Consider the following 18,300-nt stretch of genomic DNA (forward strand, 5'->3'; position numbering starts at 1 on the left):
TGCACCCCAACCAGGATCCACCCAGCAACCCCATCTGGGGCCGATGCTCAAATCAACTGAGCTAGCCTTAGTGCCTGGCCTGAGGCTGATGCTCAGACCAATCATGCCATTGACTATGAGAAGGAAAGAGGGAGATAAGGGGGAGAGGGAGGGGAAGAGAAGCAGACGGTCACTTCTGCTGTCCACATGGTGGGCTGGCGCTCTATCCACTGAGCAAAACAGCCAGGGTGATCAACTATTTAATTCTTTACCTAAACCAGTAACTGATAACAATTTTGCCCACCATGGTTGATGTGCTCTGGCAAGGGCTGTGGGTTCACGGGCAACAGCTCGCACATTTGGGATGTCATTCGTATCCAAGTCTCGTGAGAGCAGAGGGGACTCATTCCTCTCGAAAGCTTTCCCGTTGCCATGGAAATCAGAAAGCGCCGGTGTGATTCCTTCAGCTGACTTCACCTTCATAACCAAAGGGAAGCTAGATTACCTAATAACGAGCAATGCCAACATTGCTTCGCCTGGTATTAGACCCTCGACAGGTCTATATCTATCAGCCCTCTGCCGGGATGCTCTAGGTCCCAGATAGATATGACAGGCACAGCTCACTGTCACGCAAGATGAATCCAAAATAAGCCTTCACATCGATCACTCACCCATTCTCTGTTCTCAACAAACCCGTAACCAATGTCTGATCCATCCTCAACACAAAATAGTTTACGGCGTCCCTTGCCCAGGAGGAAGTCCTCGTTGTTTCAGAGTGAAAAGATACGAGTGTCCGTGTGGCCCAGTGAAGTTCTGAAGGCTGGGGCGGGGGTGTGAGGGAGGCGGCCCCAGGGAGACCACGGCTAAGCCCTCTATGTGAGCTGACCACGGGGCGGGGTGGAGTGGAGGGGACTGGGCACCTGCCAACTTTAACGCGATGGACACCGAGCAGCCCTTTTCTGAAATGTGCGCCGTGGTTTAAAATCCCACTTGGGGCCCTGGACGGTTGGCTCAGTGGTAGGGCGTCGGCCTGGAGTGCGGAAGTCCCGGGTTCGATTCCCGGCCAGGGCACACAGGAGAAGCGTCCATCTGCTTCTTCACCCTACCCCCTCTCCTTCCTCTCTCTCTCTCTCTTCCCCTCCCGCACCCAAGGCTCCATTGGAGCAAAGATGGCCAGGGCACTGAGGATGGCTCTGTGGCCTCTGCCTCAGGCGCTAGAATGGCTCTGATTGCAGCAGAGCGATGCCCCAATATGGGCAGAGCATCGCCCCCTGGTGGGCATGCCGTGTGGATCCCGGTCGGGCGCATGCGGGAGTCTGTCTGCCTCCCCGTTTCCAGCTTCAGAAAAATACACACACACAAAAAATTTTTTTTTTAAATCCCACTTGGGAATACCTAGATTGTGTTTGACCTTGTTCTTCCTCTGCTCAAACTAAAAACTATCCCCAACTAGTACTCATCCTGTTTCTTCCTAAACACATGAGATTGATTACTTTAAGAGTTCACAGATATTAAGACAAAAGTCCTTCCCTGGACAGCTGCCACTTTCAAGGGGACACCTACACCCCATCAGTGCTCTGGATGGCTAAATGTCCGAGGCAGACACACGGCACAGTCTGATCAGGCAACGGCGAGGACCTGTGTTGGAACAATTCGTGGACTGTCTCAGAAAGGAGAGATCTCCGCTCAGCTCTCAGAGGACAAGAACCGTACAGTGACACACATGTCGACGGCTGAGGCTATTTCAGAAACAACTGCACGGCCGGAATGCAGAGACAGGGAGCAGCGCGGTGTCCGGAACGACCCTGGGCGCTGGGGCTGTGTGACCAGGGAGAAAGGTTAAGGGCACAGGACAGAGATGGATCTGGACAGATGGGAGAACCCTGTCACCCCCACCACCACCACCTCCACAGCAGAAGGCGGCTGGCTTCTCGGAGCGCCGCTCACCGTCCCAGCTGCTCCGCACCCCTGTGCCCTCCCTGGTCACAGCGACCTCCGTCCCTCCCACGAGGACCTCCGTCCCTCCCACAACGACCTCCGTCCTTCCCACGAGGACGCAGTTCAAACGCTGCCCACACCCATCTCCCGTCAGATGCACGCTGCCTCCTCTGAGCTCGCAGAGCGCTCTGCACGGGTTCCCACGCACCCCGCTGCCGGGGCGCTGTGTCTGCGCGGCTGTCTCCTAATACGCCGCCTGCGCCCCGAGGTCAGAGGCCGCCCCTGACGACACGTTCACCCTAATACTTGCAGCCGCCGCCTGTGCACAGCACACGAAAGGCACGCAAACCGGACTGCCCTGCCCTGGCCCGGGCCACATCCCCCACATCCGCCCACATCCCCCGCACCCCCCCCACATCCGCCCACACCCCCCGCACCCCCCACATCCCCCCACATCCCCCTACATCCCCCCACACCCCCGCACCCCCCACATCCGCCCACATACCCCCACATACCCCCACATCCGCCCACACCCCCGCACACCCCCCACATCCGCCCACACCCCCCCACACCCCCCACATACCCCCACATACCCCCACACCCCCCCACATCCCCCCACATCCCCCCACATCCCCCCACATACCCCCACATCCGCCCACACCCCCCACATCCGCCCACATCCTCAGCAGGGTGCCCTTTCTCTGGAGGAAACCAGAGACCCCTGGAGTCCACGGCGGACGAGGAATCTCATCAGATCCTGATATTTGAGGGGGATTAATTAACTCGCAGTCTAGTGCGCCGCCATTCACAACTCGGGGACGTGGGGGAGGATTTCAGAGACCAGCCCAGCTGCCACGCCATCTCTCCCTGAACAGGACCTAAATGATCACGGCCACGTTTTAAATTCAGTTCAAAGGCGGACTGGTTAAGAGGCAGCGGGAACGTTTAGCGGGGAGGCAAGGATTTCCGTGCAGAGAGGGAGGACCCGGGGAGACCTGAGGAGGCAGCCGGGTCTTTCTGAAGCTTTGACATGCGAACCTGTTTCGTTTTTATCCAGCAGACCGATTGGAGGGATAAACGAAACTTTCTAGTCCGACGAATTCTTTCTCTCCTTCCCCTTTTCATTTACTTCTGGTGATCATTCTGGGTAATGAGCACTGGGGGAGAGCTGGCTTTAATTTCGCCGCCCCATTGGGATTCAAAGGCTAGAATTGAGCCACTCTAGACACTTCCCCTGACTTACTGAGATAGATCAAAGGGACAATGTGTTCTCATGACCTTCCGTAATCTGCATGTGAGACTCTCCAAGTTCAAAGAAACGGAGACAGGGCTGGAAGAATCCGGAACATGAAGAGGTTGCCGTCGGAGATCAGGGGCTGGGAATGTCCAATCTGGGTGGCTCTCTTTGAAGACGCGATTCCTGAATTGTCTGTCTGCTCTAGACCTTTTAGAATCCTGTGAACGCCTGTATCACTTCAAAGCATGGGTAGCTTTTCTTTTCCCACCAAAGACAGTCCTTTTCCCTTCCATTTCTGTCCTGTCACGCTTAAACATGACCATGCATGTGGTTTAAAGCTTACCCTTCGTACAGCTACAGGAATAAAAAAAAATAAAAATAAAAAAACCAACAAATGCATGCCAAGTCTATATACCATAAACATAATCTTAATAAATTTAAATTTACGGTAAGTTTTAGTGGCCTTCCCTGACCCCTGGTGGTGCATAAAATGTATGATGACTTCATGTCGGAGAGGCCACTGGAGACCTCCATTCACTGTTCTTTCTCCCATTTTCAGAGTGGATTATATATTTCCAGACATTTCCCCAATGTCACAATATTCTAGTCCCTATCAAACTGAATAAGGGAGTCACGTGAAAAAAATCAAAGACACACCAACTCTGTTAAATCTTTCACCAGACACATGAGCTACCCACCACCATATCTGGGAGACACAAGAAGCAAAATACTTCATTTTGAGTTATTTGCTAAAAAAATGGCTTGCTTACATATTGGGGGCATTTAATCTTTTTTGTTTTCTAATATCTTCCTTGTATTTTCTGCCATTCCATAGTTTAGTTGAACAAAGATTGGATAACCACTCTATTTTCATTTTTTATCACCTGTGCAGACCATTGGGTTTTCAAAGATCATTTTTTTGTTGACCACTGGATTCAGAAGTAATGCAAGTTTTGATTTTGGTTTTCTCCTATACATGTGATACTTCACAGAAGTGGGCCTGTTTAGTAACATAGGTTTCTTTACAGTCTGAGGATCGGCGTGAAATAATCACAAGATTGGAAGCAAACAGCCACAGTGGACAGAAGAGTTCGCTGGAAACGCACGTTGTAGATTCAGGTGGAAGATGGGGCCCCACCTCTCCTCAGTGGTCAGGGTTCCCAGCCGGCTCGGATCGACATTTTAGGTCGGGTCATTCCTCGTTCACGGGGCTGCCTGTGCCTTGAGGATGTTTGGCTGCATCTTCAGTCTCCAGTTACCGAATGCCAGTGGCCTGCACGCAGACACCACTCCACGTGCCCGAGGGGGAGGGGGAGAGACCGCCCGCGGCCAGGCACCGTGGGGCCGAGTGCTGGGTGCGCGGCACAGAGCGGTCAGTCCACGCGGCCGGGCGCCGCGGGGCGGAGTGCTGGGTGCGCGGCACAGAGCGGTCAGTCCACGCGGCCGGGCGCCGCGGGGCGGAGTGCTGGGTGCGCGGCACAGAGCGGTCAGTCCACGCGGCCGGGCGCTGAGTGGCCGAGTGCTGGGTGCGCGGCACAGAGCGGTCAGTCCACGCGGCCGGGCGCCGCGGGGCGGAGTGCTGGGTGCGCGGCACAGAGCGGTCAGTCCACGCAGCCGGGCGCCGCGGGGCGGAGTGCTGGGTTCACGGCACAGAGCGGTCGGTCCACGCCCGGTCTACCCCTCTCCCGGCAGGCGCAGGCGTTCACGTCCGGGTCTGGCCTCTGATGCGGTACACAGAGGACGAGCCGCTGCCCTCCGGTGTGGAGCCTGTCCTTGATGGGACGGCCCACAGGCAGAACTGAGCAGGAAGAACGAAGAACCCCTTGGTTCAGAAGCAGCACGTCAGAACCCCGTCTAAGCGCCGTCTCACTTCTATTCAGAACACGGGTGAGGAGGGGGCGCTGGGAACGGCATCTCAAGTGTTGTGTGGCTTCCATGTTGCCACACGCCGGGTGACCGCCGGGTCTGGTGGCCGAGGCCGTGGCTGGAGCCGGAGGGAGCGGGTGGGGGGTCCTGACTGCACTCTCTACCACGCATTTGCAAACACGCTGCCCGGGACCCTGAGGATCGGTGTAATTGACAGCCATTTAATTAATCATCGCTGCTCTCAGGCCGTTGGGTGGATGTGCTTTGCCTCTATCTAGTTTCACTTCAGTCAAGATCACGTTTTATATTTTCAAGAGCTCTGTCACATAACAGCTCCAGAAGCAGAGACTTCAAGTAAGAATAGCAGCAAAAAGGAGGAGAAATCACGTTATCCTTTGCTTCTCCAAACTTGCCTGATTGAAAACCTAGCAATGTCCACGTTTAAAGAAGACACACTTCAAGTTGAGTCAGGATGGAAGATATTCATAGAGCGACATCATGTTCTGTTGCCTCTCTCTCTCTCTCTCTCTCTCTCTCTCAAATGCACTATTTGATAAGAGAAAAGAACTGAATGCAGCCAACCACGGGGCTTTGCACAGCCAGGAAAATGGTTTCCGAGGGTGTGTTCTCTTTGCTGTTGTTGAGGGGTAGGTTCCCGCCCACCTGTCCAGGGGGTGTTTTTGCCACTCCATGTGCTGACGGACGCTCAGCTGCCCGTAAGGTAGTGGCATCGCAGGGCCCCTCTTTGAACTCAGACCGTATTCTGAAGCATCCAAGGTTGGCCGAACACATTACTCATAGACATTATGAAACTACATCCTACCTGAGACTCTATGAAAAGAGAAATACAACCTCCCCGAATCACTCAGCTCACTCACGACTCCGGCCGTGCACATAACCCAGTGAGGCTCCGTGCCTCCCACTGCGCTGTCTTATCACACGTTAGACTCACAGTGTTATCGACTTGTGCATGTACGTATGCTCCCATTGGATCTGTGACATTAACGATGCCAACACAGCTTCTCTCTTCTTTCATTACTAAGGACATTAAACTGAATCTCTTTGAGATGTAATTGTGTTACCACTCTAATGGGGACATGGAGTGGAACATATCCAGTGGGTAAAATGAAAGCACCGTAAAGTAGAATTTGATTTCTGCATGTGCCCTTGCACAACCCTCTGTTTTCTTTTTTATTATTATTATTCAGTGAGAGGAGGGGAGGCAGACAGATAGACACCTGCATGCACCCCGACTGGGGTTCATTTGGCAAGCCCACTAGGGGGCAATGTTCTGCCCATCTAGGGTGTTGCTCTGTTGCTCAGCAACTGAGCTCTTCTTAGCGCCTGAGATGAAGGCCATGGAGCCATCCTCAGTGCCTAGGGCCATCTCGCTCCAATTGAGGCATGGCTGTAGGAGGGGAAGAGAGAGAGAAAGACAGACAGAGAGAGAGAGAAAGGAAGAAAGAGAGAGAGAGAGAGAGAAAGAGAAGTGAGAGGGGGAAGGGTGGAGAATCAGATGGGCACTTCTATGTGCACTGACTAGGAATTGAACCTGGAATTTCCACACGACAGGCTGACACTCTACCACTGAGCCAACCAGCCAGCGCCGAAACAACCCTCTGTTTTTAGTGGTGTCTTCATACTCTGTTCAGTGGCCTCTGCGCTCCTTGCAGATTTCCTCCCAAGAAATTTCACAGCCTCTCCACTTTATGATGGACCCCTGACGTAATCGGAGAGGACAAAATGTCCTACCACCACAACAAAGGACAGGCATTGTCATCAAATTGGTCCTCGCTGGTAAATTAGGGAACTGATTAAATACATGCTTCAAAACTCTTTGCAACCTTCAAGGGGAAAAAAAACAGTTAATTCATTGACCACTACTGATTGACCCCTGGTTAATGAGATGGGCAAGAACCGTGAAGGGAGGTGGATCCCAGTGTCCAGCAAATGACTCACGTTGTCATCGACAGGCATGGCCTTTTCTGCTTTTACTGTCCCACCTTGGCCCATACATACACTGGTCAGTTAATGTTGTTTCCATCGGGTCCTTTCTCTAAAAGTATAAGGACAGTTGACTTTCAGCTTAAATTTTGAGCTCTTTTCCACATGTTGGTTCCCAGCGTCCTGCAAACGTGGGAGCGTGAAGAGAATGTGCCTCCCTGTTGAGTCGCATCACGGGGAAGCCTGTTAATGAGCATTTAGGTGTGACCGCTTCCCAGTGTTGCCTTCACGAAGTTACCTCACCGCCTGGCACACCGACCGCACCCAGAAAACGAGCTTCCGCACGTGGCCCGCCGTGGGCAGACCCCAGAAGGTCTCCCTGGGATAGGACAGCCCCCCAAGGCCACCGCGAAGGTACTTTATTTATTCTATGAACTTCCATTCCCTCGCTCTTCTGTGTCCAGGAAAAGCATCATTTGGATTTTGCCTCTTTGTATCAGAGCCAGCCACTGCTTACGTCTATATATATAAATATCAAATAGTAACCTATTTATCAAATATCAAATAGTAACCTAAATATCAAATGTAAACCTAAACAAATATTCTGGAAAGGGGTCTGTTTTTTTTTGTTTGTTTCGTTTCGTTTTTTTTTTTTTTTTTTTTTTTTATTCATTTTTTTTAGAGAGAGGAGAGAGAGAGAAGGGAGGGAGGAGCAGAAAGCATCAACTCCCATATGTGCCTTGACCAGGCAAGCCCAAGGTTTCAAACCGGCGACCTCAGTGTTCCAGGTCAACGCTTTTACCCACTGCACCACCGCAGGTCAGGCCGAAAGGGGTCTGTTTTAAGGAAATTATTATGTCAAGTGTCAGGAGTCCAGCCCAGGGACTGAGAAAGCCTTGAAGAGCATCATGGGAACTATTCTCCCCACTCAGGACAAGGAGCTACTACAACGTCAGCCCGAGCATAGGTCCAAAGTCCGAGCATCTCAAAGAAACACAAGCACGACGCTTCCCCCACTCCCGTCAGTGTGTCTCTTGCTGAGACTGTTCAGGTTTCAGGTGATCAGAAACGCCCCCCAAACCAGTGGGAGCAAAGCTTAGACACGTGTGGCGCAGTCTAACCGACACCCTGGAGGGTGTGGCGCTCGGACGCGGCCGGGTTGTGGCCCAGGTAGGATGGCTCAGTTTTGGCGCTGGGCTCTGGTTCCGTCCGGTGTCTCCTCCCCTCGCTGGTGGCGTCAGCCCCACACCGGATTTCCCCTCCTTCAGACAGAGAAAGAGAAACAATGCCCTCCCTCTTCTGGGCTCTGACCGCGGCAAGGCACGGTCCGACTGGGACCCCGCGCCCAGTCCCTCCGCAGGAAGTGAGTGGCCGTGTCCATGGCCCTCAGTCTCCACCCAGCCAGGCTGTGGTCAGGGGCACCCAACTCTGGACTGGAGGGGGCAGAGCATATTCTCAGAGGACAGGCGGAGGACTGATTAGCAAAGTGTCACCAGACACTCGGAAGGAGGGACACAACCACCCACTGTAGACACAACCAGGTGCCGCCAGCAGTGAGTCTCAGTGGAGAACCCTGCTCTCTAAGACGTCTGTGGGTCAGACCAACCAAGAATCCAGGCACAGGTGGAGTGTCCAAGCCTTCATTATCTATAATTGAATCAGGGTGCTAAAGATACAGCCAGTCGGGGGTTTTCTGGTCCTACGCCCAGCTCTGCTGCCCCCTGAATTCTCTACTCTGTGCTCACTTATTCCCTTCTGTCTTAAAAATACTTGGAATCAGTACACAATATTGGCTTAAAAATACTTGGAAACAGTATACAAAGTAACATACAGATTCCGTGCAAGCCCCATTCTAATCCCAATGGCGTTTTTTAAAGAAATAGAACAAACAAACAAAAACCTTCAGATTTGTGCGGAACCACAAAAGGTCCCGAATAGCCCAAGCGATCCTGGAGGCATCACGCGTACTGACCACAAATTATACTAAAAAGGTGACAATCATCAAAACAGCATGGTATTGGCAGAAAAAAACAGATGTACAGATGAGTGGAATAGACTTGAGAGCCCAGAAGTATCACCCACACGGAGACGGGCAACTAACGTTTCACAAAAGGAGCCAAAAACATACAATGGAGAGAAGAGAGCCTTTTCAATAAACGGCACTGGGAAAATTGGAAAGCCACGTGCAAAAGGATACAATCCGACTGCTGCTGGTCCCCACGCACAGAAATGGACTCGAAATGGACCAAAGACCTAAATATAAGATCCGGCACAATAAATTGCACAGAAGGAAACCTAGATGCTAAAATTATGGACCTCGGTCTTAGAGGGAATTTTATAAATTTGGCCCAAAAAGCAAGGGAAATAAAAGCAAACATGAATGCATAAAACTGTATCAAACTAAAGAGCTTCTGAATTGCAAAGGAAGCTATTAATATCAACAAAAGGAGAAGCAGCGTACCAAATGGGAGCTGATGTTTGCAAACGATCACTCTGAGAGGGGATTAATGTCCAAAATATATACTGCTCAGAAACATTAGGGGATATTTAAAAACGAATATGAAGCTATAAAATATTCCCTAATGTTTGTGAGCAGTTATATCAAGAACTCATACACCTCAACAACAAAAAACAAACAATTCAATTAAAAAATGGACAGAGGACCTGAACAGACAGTGCTCCCAAGAGGATACACAAATGGTCAGCAAGACAGATACAAAGACGCTCAATCTCATTAGAGAAATGCAAATCAGAACCACAATGCGATGCCACTTTATTGGTGTTAGATTGGCAAGACAGGTAATAACAGGCATTGCAGAGGCTGTGGAGAAAAGGAACTCTCTCTTTTTTTTTAAATATTTTATTTATTGATTTTTAGAGAGAGAGGAGTGAGAGATAGAGAGAGAGAGAGAGAGAGAGGGAAGGGGAGGAGCAGGAAGCATCAACTCTCATATGTGCCTTGACCAGGCAAGCCCAGGGTTTCGAACCGGCACCTCAGTGTTCCAGGTCAACGTTTTATCCCATTGCACTATCACAGGTCAGGTCAAGAAAAGGAACCCTCATTCACTGCTGGTGGGAATGTAAAGTGGTACAGCCACTATGAGAAACAGTATGGTGGTTCCTCAAAATGTTTAGCACAGAGCTACCATATTACCCAGTAATCCCTCTACGGGGTAACTACCCGAAAATTTAAACACATTTGTCTGCAAACATATTTGTACTCTTATGCTCACTGCAGTATAATTCATGGTGGCCAAGGCATGGAGACAATCTAAGTGTCCTCAAAAGATTCGACAAAGATTAGAGCAGATGATAAGATAAAGAAGGTGTGATACATATACGCCATGGAATACTACTCAGCCATAAGAAATGATGAATGACTGTCATTTGCAACACCACGGATGGATCTCAGGAATATCATGCTAAAGGTAATAAGTCAGACAGAAAAAATAATCAGGAACCATCTGATTTCACTCACATATGAGATTTAAAACTAAAAGCAGCAAATGAACACACAAAAGCTCATAGACAGGGACGACAGTGCGGTGGTGACCAGACAGAAGGGGGGTGAGGGGAGGGGTGAGGGAAGGGCAGAGGGGGTTACATAAGGTATATGGTGACAGAGGAAGATCTGACCTGGGGTGGCGGGCACAAATGTCATCTACAGATCGTGTGTCCTAGAATTGTACACTGGAAACCGGTCCCATTGCCACGTGAGGCTCCTGCCCGAGCCGTGAAATCGAGTTGTTCTCAGCACGTTAATGAGCCAGAGTGGCACAGCACTGAGCCTTGTTCACCACGGAGAAAACCTATCATGGTACATTTTACTTTACTTTTTTGTTGTTGTTGTATTTTCTGAAGTTGGAAACGGGGAGGCAGTCAGACAGATCCCGCATGAGAAACACATTATTTTTTTTAAAAAATCATCCCACTACGTTTTTGTTCAGTAGACAAAAAAGTTATTTGGATAACAGTTTTATATCTCACAGTCAACCCTCTGAATTTTTTAATTTCCAAAGATTGCCAAAATCTGTCTTTACTTAAGAGAGGTTCCGATTAACGCAGCAACAACGGCAGCAGCAACAACAACAAATGACACTTAGTTCCCGTAGTAAGTCGACGATAAAAGCTTTTCTTGTGTAACATGTATCTCTTGGCATATTTCTTAGTAAAGATGTCTGGCCAAACCAGTTAATAGGTTTTTTTTTTTTTTAACTTTGAAGAGAATTTAGATGGTTTCAGAGAGACACATTCTTGAGTGACATGGCTGAAGGCTAACAGGTCTTCTATAATCAAACCTTTTTTTTTTCCCCCCAACAACCGCTATAACTTCTGAAGAAAAGGCAATTTAAAAATAGAACTCGAGTTTGGGATGACTTTAAAGCATTTTAAATGACATGGGAATTGGGCTTCCTATCTTGTTGGACAAGTTATACAAGCCACAGAGCCTCAAAGAATTATAATTTATATTTTCCTATGTGATTACTTGGCGAGAGCGAGATTGCATTTGGACATTGCCATCCCCCAGGGAGGACAGTAATTCCATTTGTAAATGCACCAGCAAGGGTCCAATGTTCAGGAAGCCCAAATGACAATCAATGTATGGATCGCAGAGAGAGGACTAGAAATAGATTACTCAGGATAATCTCTGTCTAATAAAGACATTAGGATCAATTATAGCTTGAGGAGGAAAAGCCCCAACTTAATTATAGAGAAAGTTGCGTAGGTGAGCAAAAACATCTACGGTGTTTACTGAAAAACGGAACTGACACGCAATGATGTTATTTAAACACAAAGAAATCGTGGCTTGGTAAGTCTGTTATTAAAATGGGCAATTAACCAATTAGCATATCATTAGTATCTATTTAAGCTCTGCACTAATAACATTGCATTCATGTTTCAAAGATAACTTGACATTTCTGGCTTAATGATCTTTCATTACACGTATAAAAAAATAATGAGGAAACATCCTCCACTAAACACAGTATTGAATTACTCCAAAGGGCTCAGCCCTATTCCCAGACTAATCACTTTCTATTACTTTCCTTTTTGTTGAGTACAAAAACTGAATATTTTATTTTGCCGGCATACTGGATAAATTTCTTAAATTTCCGTTGAAGAAATAAACCACTATGGCATTGTCATGTGGGTTGATCAGTATCCCAGCGTTTTCATTCATATTTCCAGTGCAGGATGTCACAGGAGAAAATTAAAGGCTGTAATGAAGGTGACCCCTCCCCTGGGCATTATAGCCTGCTCAGGGGATGCCCGCCCTAGCCAGAGCCTGGACAAGAACAGGGGGTGTGGGAATTAAGCCTCTGGACTCTATCTACACTCAGAACGCCTGATTACAAACCCCTGTCCTCAATCTAGGACCTTGTTACTCAGTGTCTCGCATTGAGATCAAGTGACTGGGGTAGTTAGATCATGTCCTCTCTGGTCATCAGACTGAGTCTCTAACTCCTACTGGATTAAGTTAGTTAGACTGATTCACACACTTGTATCCATCTGCTAGTGAATTAAGTGGTTTCTAGCAGTGCGACCTAGTAAGAGAAAAGAGCTCCAGTACAATGTATCCAGTATTTAAAAGCGAAAGCAATGCACATTTGAGGAGGTCCTTGAGCTTATCATTAAGCTTCCGCCCTCCCATCGCTGCGCGGGGATAACAACATTCCCTATCGCCCCGGGCTGCTTGGCAGCTAAATGAGATGATACAAGTGCTTGGGCTCTGGTCCGACCCGCGCAGGAGGCGGCATTGCGTGTAACTGCTGTTACTGTTGTGATCACTGCCCTGATCAGAGCTCTGTCCCCGTTTACAGGTCTGTGGTGTGTGTGTGTGTGTGAGGTGTGTGTGTGTGTGTGTGAGGTGTGTGTGTGTGTGTGTAGTGCATGGTGTGTGTGTGTAGTGTGTGTGGTGTGTGGTCTGTATGTGTGTAGTGTGTGGTCTGTGTGTGTATGGTGTGTATGTATGTAGTGTGTTGTATGTGTGTGTAGTGTGTGGTGTGTGTGTAGTGTGTGGTGTGTGTAGTGTGTGGTCTGTGTGTGTGGTGTGTATGTATGTAGTGTGTTGTATGTGTGTGTAGTGTGTGGTGTGTGTATAGTGTGGTGTGTGTGTGTGTGTGTCTGAGAACACGGAACACAGAGTCCCCATCCTGCTGCCCTGGGAGTCGTCAGCAGTGGTGGGAATGAAAATCCTTAAAGGCTTTTGTGGGATGTTTGGGAGTTTCACACAATGTTCTGTCATTACAGGGCCTCAGGGACATCGTGATTAGAATTTTTATTTTCAGACTTGGCCACAGAACAGCATTTATGCAGAGAATTAGGTGATTGGTCGCTCAGGGAGGATGAACACTGGGCTCTCCAACCCACATTGAAACAACCTGCATCTACTCCCAGATTGGAAACAAACAGATGGACAAACAAACACTCTGTTTCAGCAAGTGAACCCAACTCTTCGTCTGTAGTTGACTAAATGAGGTAGAATGGTGTTTTTTCCATACCTTAAAATAAATTTTAGAACTTAAAGAGACACGCAGACCACCAAGCCAAGGGGATAATTTTTTGTCCAATTCGAATTAGTTTCTACTGAACCCACTGATGTCCAGCAAAGCTGCTGCCAGCCCCCCACCTGCCCAGGGTCTGAGGACAGAGAGGAGCCCATGCTTCCGCAGGAGCAGCGGCCGGCCGGGGCACTGGGTCTGTCCCCAGACAGCGGCCGGGGCACTGGGTCTGTCCCCAGACAGCGGCCGGGGCACTGGGTCTGACCCCAGACAGCGGCCGGGGCACTGGGTCTGACCCCAGACAGCGGCCGGGGCACTGGGTCTGTCCCCAGACAGCGGCCGGGGCACTGGGTCTGACCCCAGACAGCGGCCGGGGCACTGGGTCTGACCCCAGACAGCGGCCGGGGCACTGGGTCTGACCCCAGACAGCGGCCGGGGCCCTGGACATGGAGACATCCAGTCATAAAGAAGACTGGACAGGCTTGCGTGCTAATCCTCATGCCGTGAACGAGACCGCCCACACGTCCTGGGCAGAGGAAGCTCAAGGAACGGCACAAATGAATGAGATTCTTAAATAAAAAATCAACAGGGAGAGAAACGCACACAGGGTCACGACGGTGCAATCAAACACCGGACTCCCCTTCGCCCCCTGCACCCCGAGACCACGACCTTACTACAGGAATCTCTCTCACACAGGAAGCTAACTCAGTGGGTTTCTCCTGCTCCTTGCAAACAAACGAGAAAGCCCTTATGCCTCACGAGGGGGTGTGTTCCGACATTCGGGGCTACCTCACACGTTTAGGGGGAGCTGGGTGGAGGGCAGGCAGAGGGAGGGACCTGCCGGAAGGGGCCACTTGCCCGGTGATGATGGGGTTTGGGGAAGTGGGACTTTTCCCTCATGATACTGGCATCCCAGGGACACTGTGAGCCTTCAGCCCTCTGCCCATGCCCCACGGTCACCAGGCTGTCCCCATGGTGGCCATCATTCCAATGCTCTCTGCTCCAGTGGGGCTGCCCTCCACTGTGAATGAGAGACAACTCGTCAAGGCCACCAGAGAGGACACAGGGGAGAATGACCGCAGCTCAGACACAGGTGGGGCACCCGTGTACCTCAGCCCTATGAAGCCGCCACTCCACTGCGCCATCGCTCACTGATCCATCCCACCACTCTAACAACCACCAGAGAGGGCACAGGGGAGAATGACCGCACCTCGGACACAGGTGGGGCACCCGTTCACCTCAGCCCTACGAAGCCGCCACTCCACTGCGCCATCGCTCACTGATCCATCCCACCACTCTCACCACCTGCCAGGAAAACAGACCTACACTTTCTCTATAACACGGGGGTCTTCGCTGTCAGAAAATAGGGATTATGGGACTGAATTTATTTTCTTTGTTTCCTGGCTGTTACAGAATTTAAAGCTAGATTTAATGGTCAATTGTAGTAAATATTTTATGGGTGTATCAACATAACAAAGGCCATATAGGACCAACCTTCAGCTGATGTCACACTCACTGTTGAAATTCTGAAAGCTGTTTTTCTAAGATCAGGAACAAGACAAGGATACCCACTCTGACCACTCTAATTCAACGTAGTCCCGGAGTCCTGGCCAGAGCAACCAGGCAAAAGACAAACATAAAAGGCATCAAAGTCAGAAACGAAGAAGTAAAATTGTTACTTTTTTGCAGATGACATGATTCTCAATACAGAAATCCCTGAAGACTCCACTAAAAAACTAATAGAAACAGTAACAAATACAATAAAGTCACAGGAAACAACATTATCGTGCAAACATTCATTGCATTCCTATATACTAAAAATGAAAATTCAGAAGAGGGAATAGAAAAAAAAAAATAACTCCTTTGCAACTGCAACACAAAGAATAAAATACCTAGAAATGTGAGAGACCTATCCACTGCAAAGTACAAAGCATGATTAAAAGGAATTGAAAGAGACACAAAGAAAAGGAACGATATTCTGTGATCATGGATTAGAAAAATCAGCATAGTTAAAATGGCCACATTACCCAAAGCAATCTACAGATTCAGTGCAAGCCCCATCAAAATCCCCATGGCAATTTTTCAAACAAATGCAACAGAAATAATCATCAGATTGTTAGAGAACCACCGAAGACCCTGAATGGCCAGAGCAGTCCTGGTGAGAGAAAGAATAACTCCGGAGGTAGCACACGACTTGACTTCAAACTACACTCTAGAGCCACGACAATCAAAGCATCATGGTATCGGCCGAAAAAACAGACGCACAGAACAATGGAACAGAACTGGGAGCCCAGAAATAAAACCGCACGTATACGGGCAAATAGTACTTGACAAAGGAGCCCAAAAGACAAGGCGAAAAGAAAGCCTCTTCAACATACGGAGCTGGGAAAACTGGAAAGCCGCATGCAAAGAGTGAAACTTGGTCACAGTTTTGTCCCCCTGCACAAAAATTAAGTCAAAATGGATCAAAGAATGCAATGTAATATCTTTAATGTAAGACCCGAAACAATAAATGACAAAGAAGAAAACATAGGTATTAAACTTATGGACCTTGGTCTTATATTTCTCTTTCTAATCACATTTTCTAAAAATTTATGTTTAGAACAACGGGTATATTTTACTGTCAAGGGAGGCTGTCCTAAAAAAGGATATTAAGATATGCGTCAAAAAGGGACCCGTCGGGCCATTCTTTGGCTGTGTTTGCGTTTCGCTTATCTCATTCATTGGCAAAAGGTATTTAATTTGCTTAAGAACCATTACAATTAATACAGTGATCAAATTCGGTATTATTTCAAAGTCCATTACGTTTAGCTACATACATTTAGGAAAAAAGTACTTTCATTTTTCTGAAAAAAAAAAAAAGCCCTCTCAATTTTATGTTTTCTTTTTATTGGGGGGCACTTAAATCACACTGCGTATTTCTAATGCTTCTTGTAGGATGATCTAGAATTTCAGTTGCACTCAGAACACTAACATAAGTGTCCATTTGCCTCTGTCACTTCTCTGTTCTGGACTCAGATCTAAGTCAGTGGGAGATGTGAGTGTCCGTGCCCGGCTACCTGTCCACTCCGGCTGTGACAGCTCAGCCTGGCCCCCACCCGCGGCCGCCCTGGTCCTCAGGACCACGTGCACTGAGCGCCTGACTTGGGAGGTCTGCTCTCTGCGGGGCGAGCGTGGGGTGTCCCTCCAATGTATACAGGACCAAGTCACACCCCTCATCAGAACTCCTCAGGGCTGCCCCTCCCAAGCTGCCTAAAACCCTCAGTGCTCCTCCTAACACACCTGGAGACGGTCTCCTGCTGGCCGCTGCCCGCGCCGCCCTCCCCTGGCTCCGGGCTGCTGTCCCCCGAGCCCAGTGCAGCCGCCCCGCGCCTGGGTCTCCTCCGTGCGCCGTCCACATCCTCCACTCAGGACGCCCACACCAGCCCGCCCTCACACGCCCTGAGAGTCTGTGCCACTCCCTGTCTCCACACCCTGCCTCTGAAGTCCCCTTTTGGGGTCTGATTTCTCTCCTGTGGGTGGTCTCCCCTCTCTATCAGCTACTCTTCACTGCTGAGTTTTCCTTGAAGCCCGAGCCTTGAACTCTCTTCTGTCTCTTTGAACACTCGCTTCCTGAACCCTCAGCTACAGGCTTGGAGCGATGAGAGGCCCGGGACCCCACTGTGCGCTGAACACTTCGCGCAGACACGGCGCCCAGTGGGCCCTGGGGCTCAGCGCGGGGGGAACAGATGATGTCACAGGACATTAGGATCCCACTGGAGATGTTTAGCACGGAGTTCTACGTGGGAACAAGCCCTGTGTTGCGATATCCGGGTGCTGCTTCTACAGTGTTCATCTTTATTCCTTCTGTTACGTTTATTGGAGTGACCACGGTTAATAACGTCACACAGGCTCAAGCGTGCAGGTGCATATCCCCTGCATTTATTTGTGCTGTGCACTCACCACCCGAAGTCATCTCCCTCCTTCTCCACACACTGACCCTCGTCTCCCTCCTTCCCCACACACTGACCCCCTTCTCCCTCCTCCGCCTCCCCCAACCTGTCCCCCTCTGCCTACAGCCCTTCTGTCCTCTAAGTGTCTGTCCCCACACTGCTTTCTGTTTTCTATCCCACCCAGCAGTGACAGGTAACGTTTCCCGATTTTGTTTCCTCCTCACTACAAAAGGAAATGATAAACACGTCACGCTAGAAAATATCGCCTATTTTTTTTCCTACTTTCCAGTCTTGGGTCCAGGCCCCTCCACATCTCCTGCTTCCCCCGGTCAGGGCAGACTCTCCTCACAGATCCCGCCCTGTCCTGTCAGCGCCCGCGCGCGGATCCTCAGACGGGCCCTCGACTCCCCGAAGTGGGAGGGAGAGCATGTCACCCGTCATAGCAGACGGAGCAAAGCCTCCAACTTCCACGTGTGCGTGTGGTCCCTCTTGGGATGTCTCCTCATGAAAATAAGTGAAAGGAAATCTTCAAGAGCTGCGTTTCATTGCGTTCTGAAGCGTCACGGTTAGAGTAGCAGAAATGGTGAACCCATAATTGCTTTGTGATTGAGGGCTTCCAACAATATACATAGTGTGTGATACATCCTGCATTCGGTCTGCATTTCACTCCTTCACTGAGCAGGTAACAAACTTACTCTGCTAGATACATTCTCCACCAAGCCTAAGGCACATCCATGTCTCATGGGGAAGTGGGTACTTATCCCGAGGTTTTAATAGAAAAGATACATTTAAAATATAACAATATAAAGTCTTTTTGAAAATGTAACATTAAGCCTATTCATGAAATCTATCCCCAAACACACATGCACACAAATACAGTATGTCCGTAAACTCATGGTGCACT

At 49.4% G+C, this 18,300-nt stretch overlaps 1 protein-coding gene and 1 non-coding gene across 2 annotated transcripts in view; one reads left to right on the forward strand and one right to left on the reverse strand.

The window, feature by feature from the left end:
* CSMD1 (CUB and Sushi multiple domains 1) overlaps positions 1-18,300 on the reverse strand; it is a 1,658,614-nt gene that overhangs the window by 747,333 nt on the left and 892,981 nt on the right. The window lies entirely within an intron of this gene.
* Positions 975-1,050, forward strand: TRNAS-GGA (transfer RNA serine (anticodon GGA)). The gene has a single exon. It is a non-coding gene; the product is annotated as a tRNA-Ser (tRNA).

Source organism: Saccopteryx bilineata, chromosome 6 (assembly GCF_036850765.1).
Source record: "Saccopteryx bilineata isolate mSacBil1 chromosome 6, mSacBil1_pri_phased_curated, whole genome shotgun sequence".
Taxonomy (NCBI): Eukaryota; Metazoa; Chordata; class Mammalia; order Chiroptera; family Emballonuridae; genus Saccopteryx; species Saccopteryx bilineata.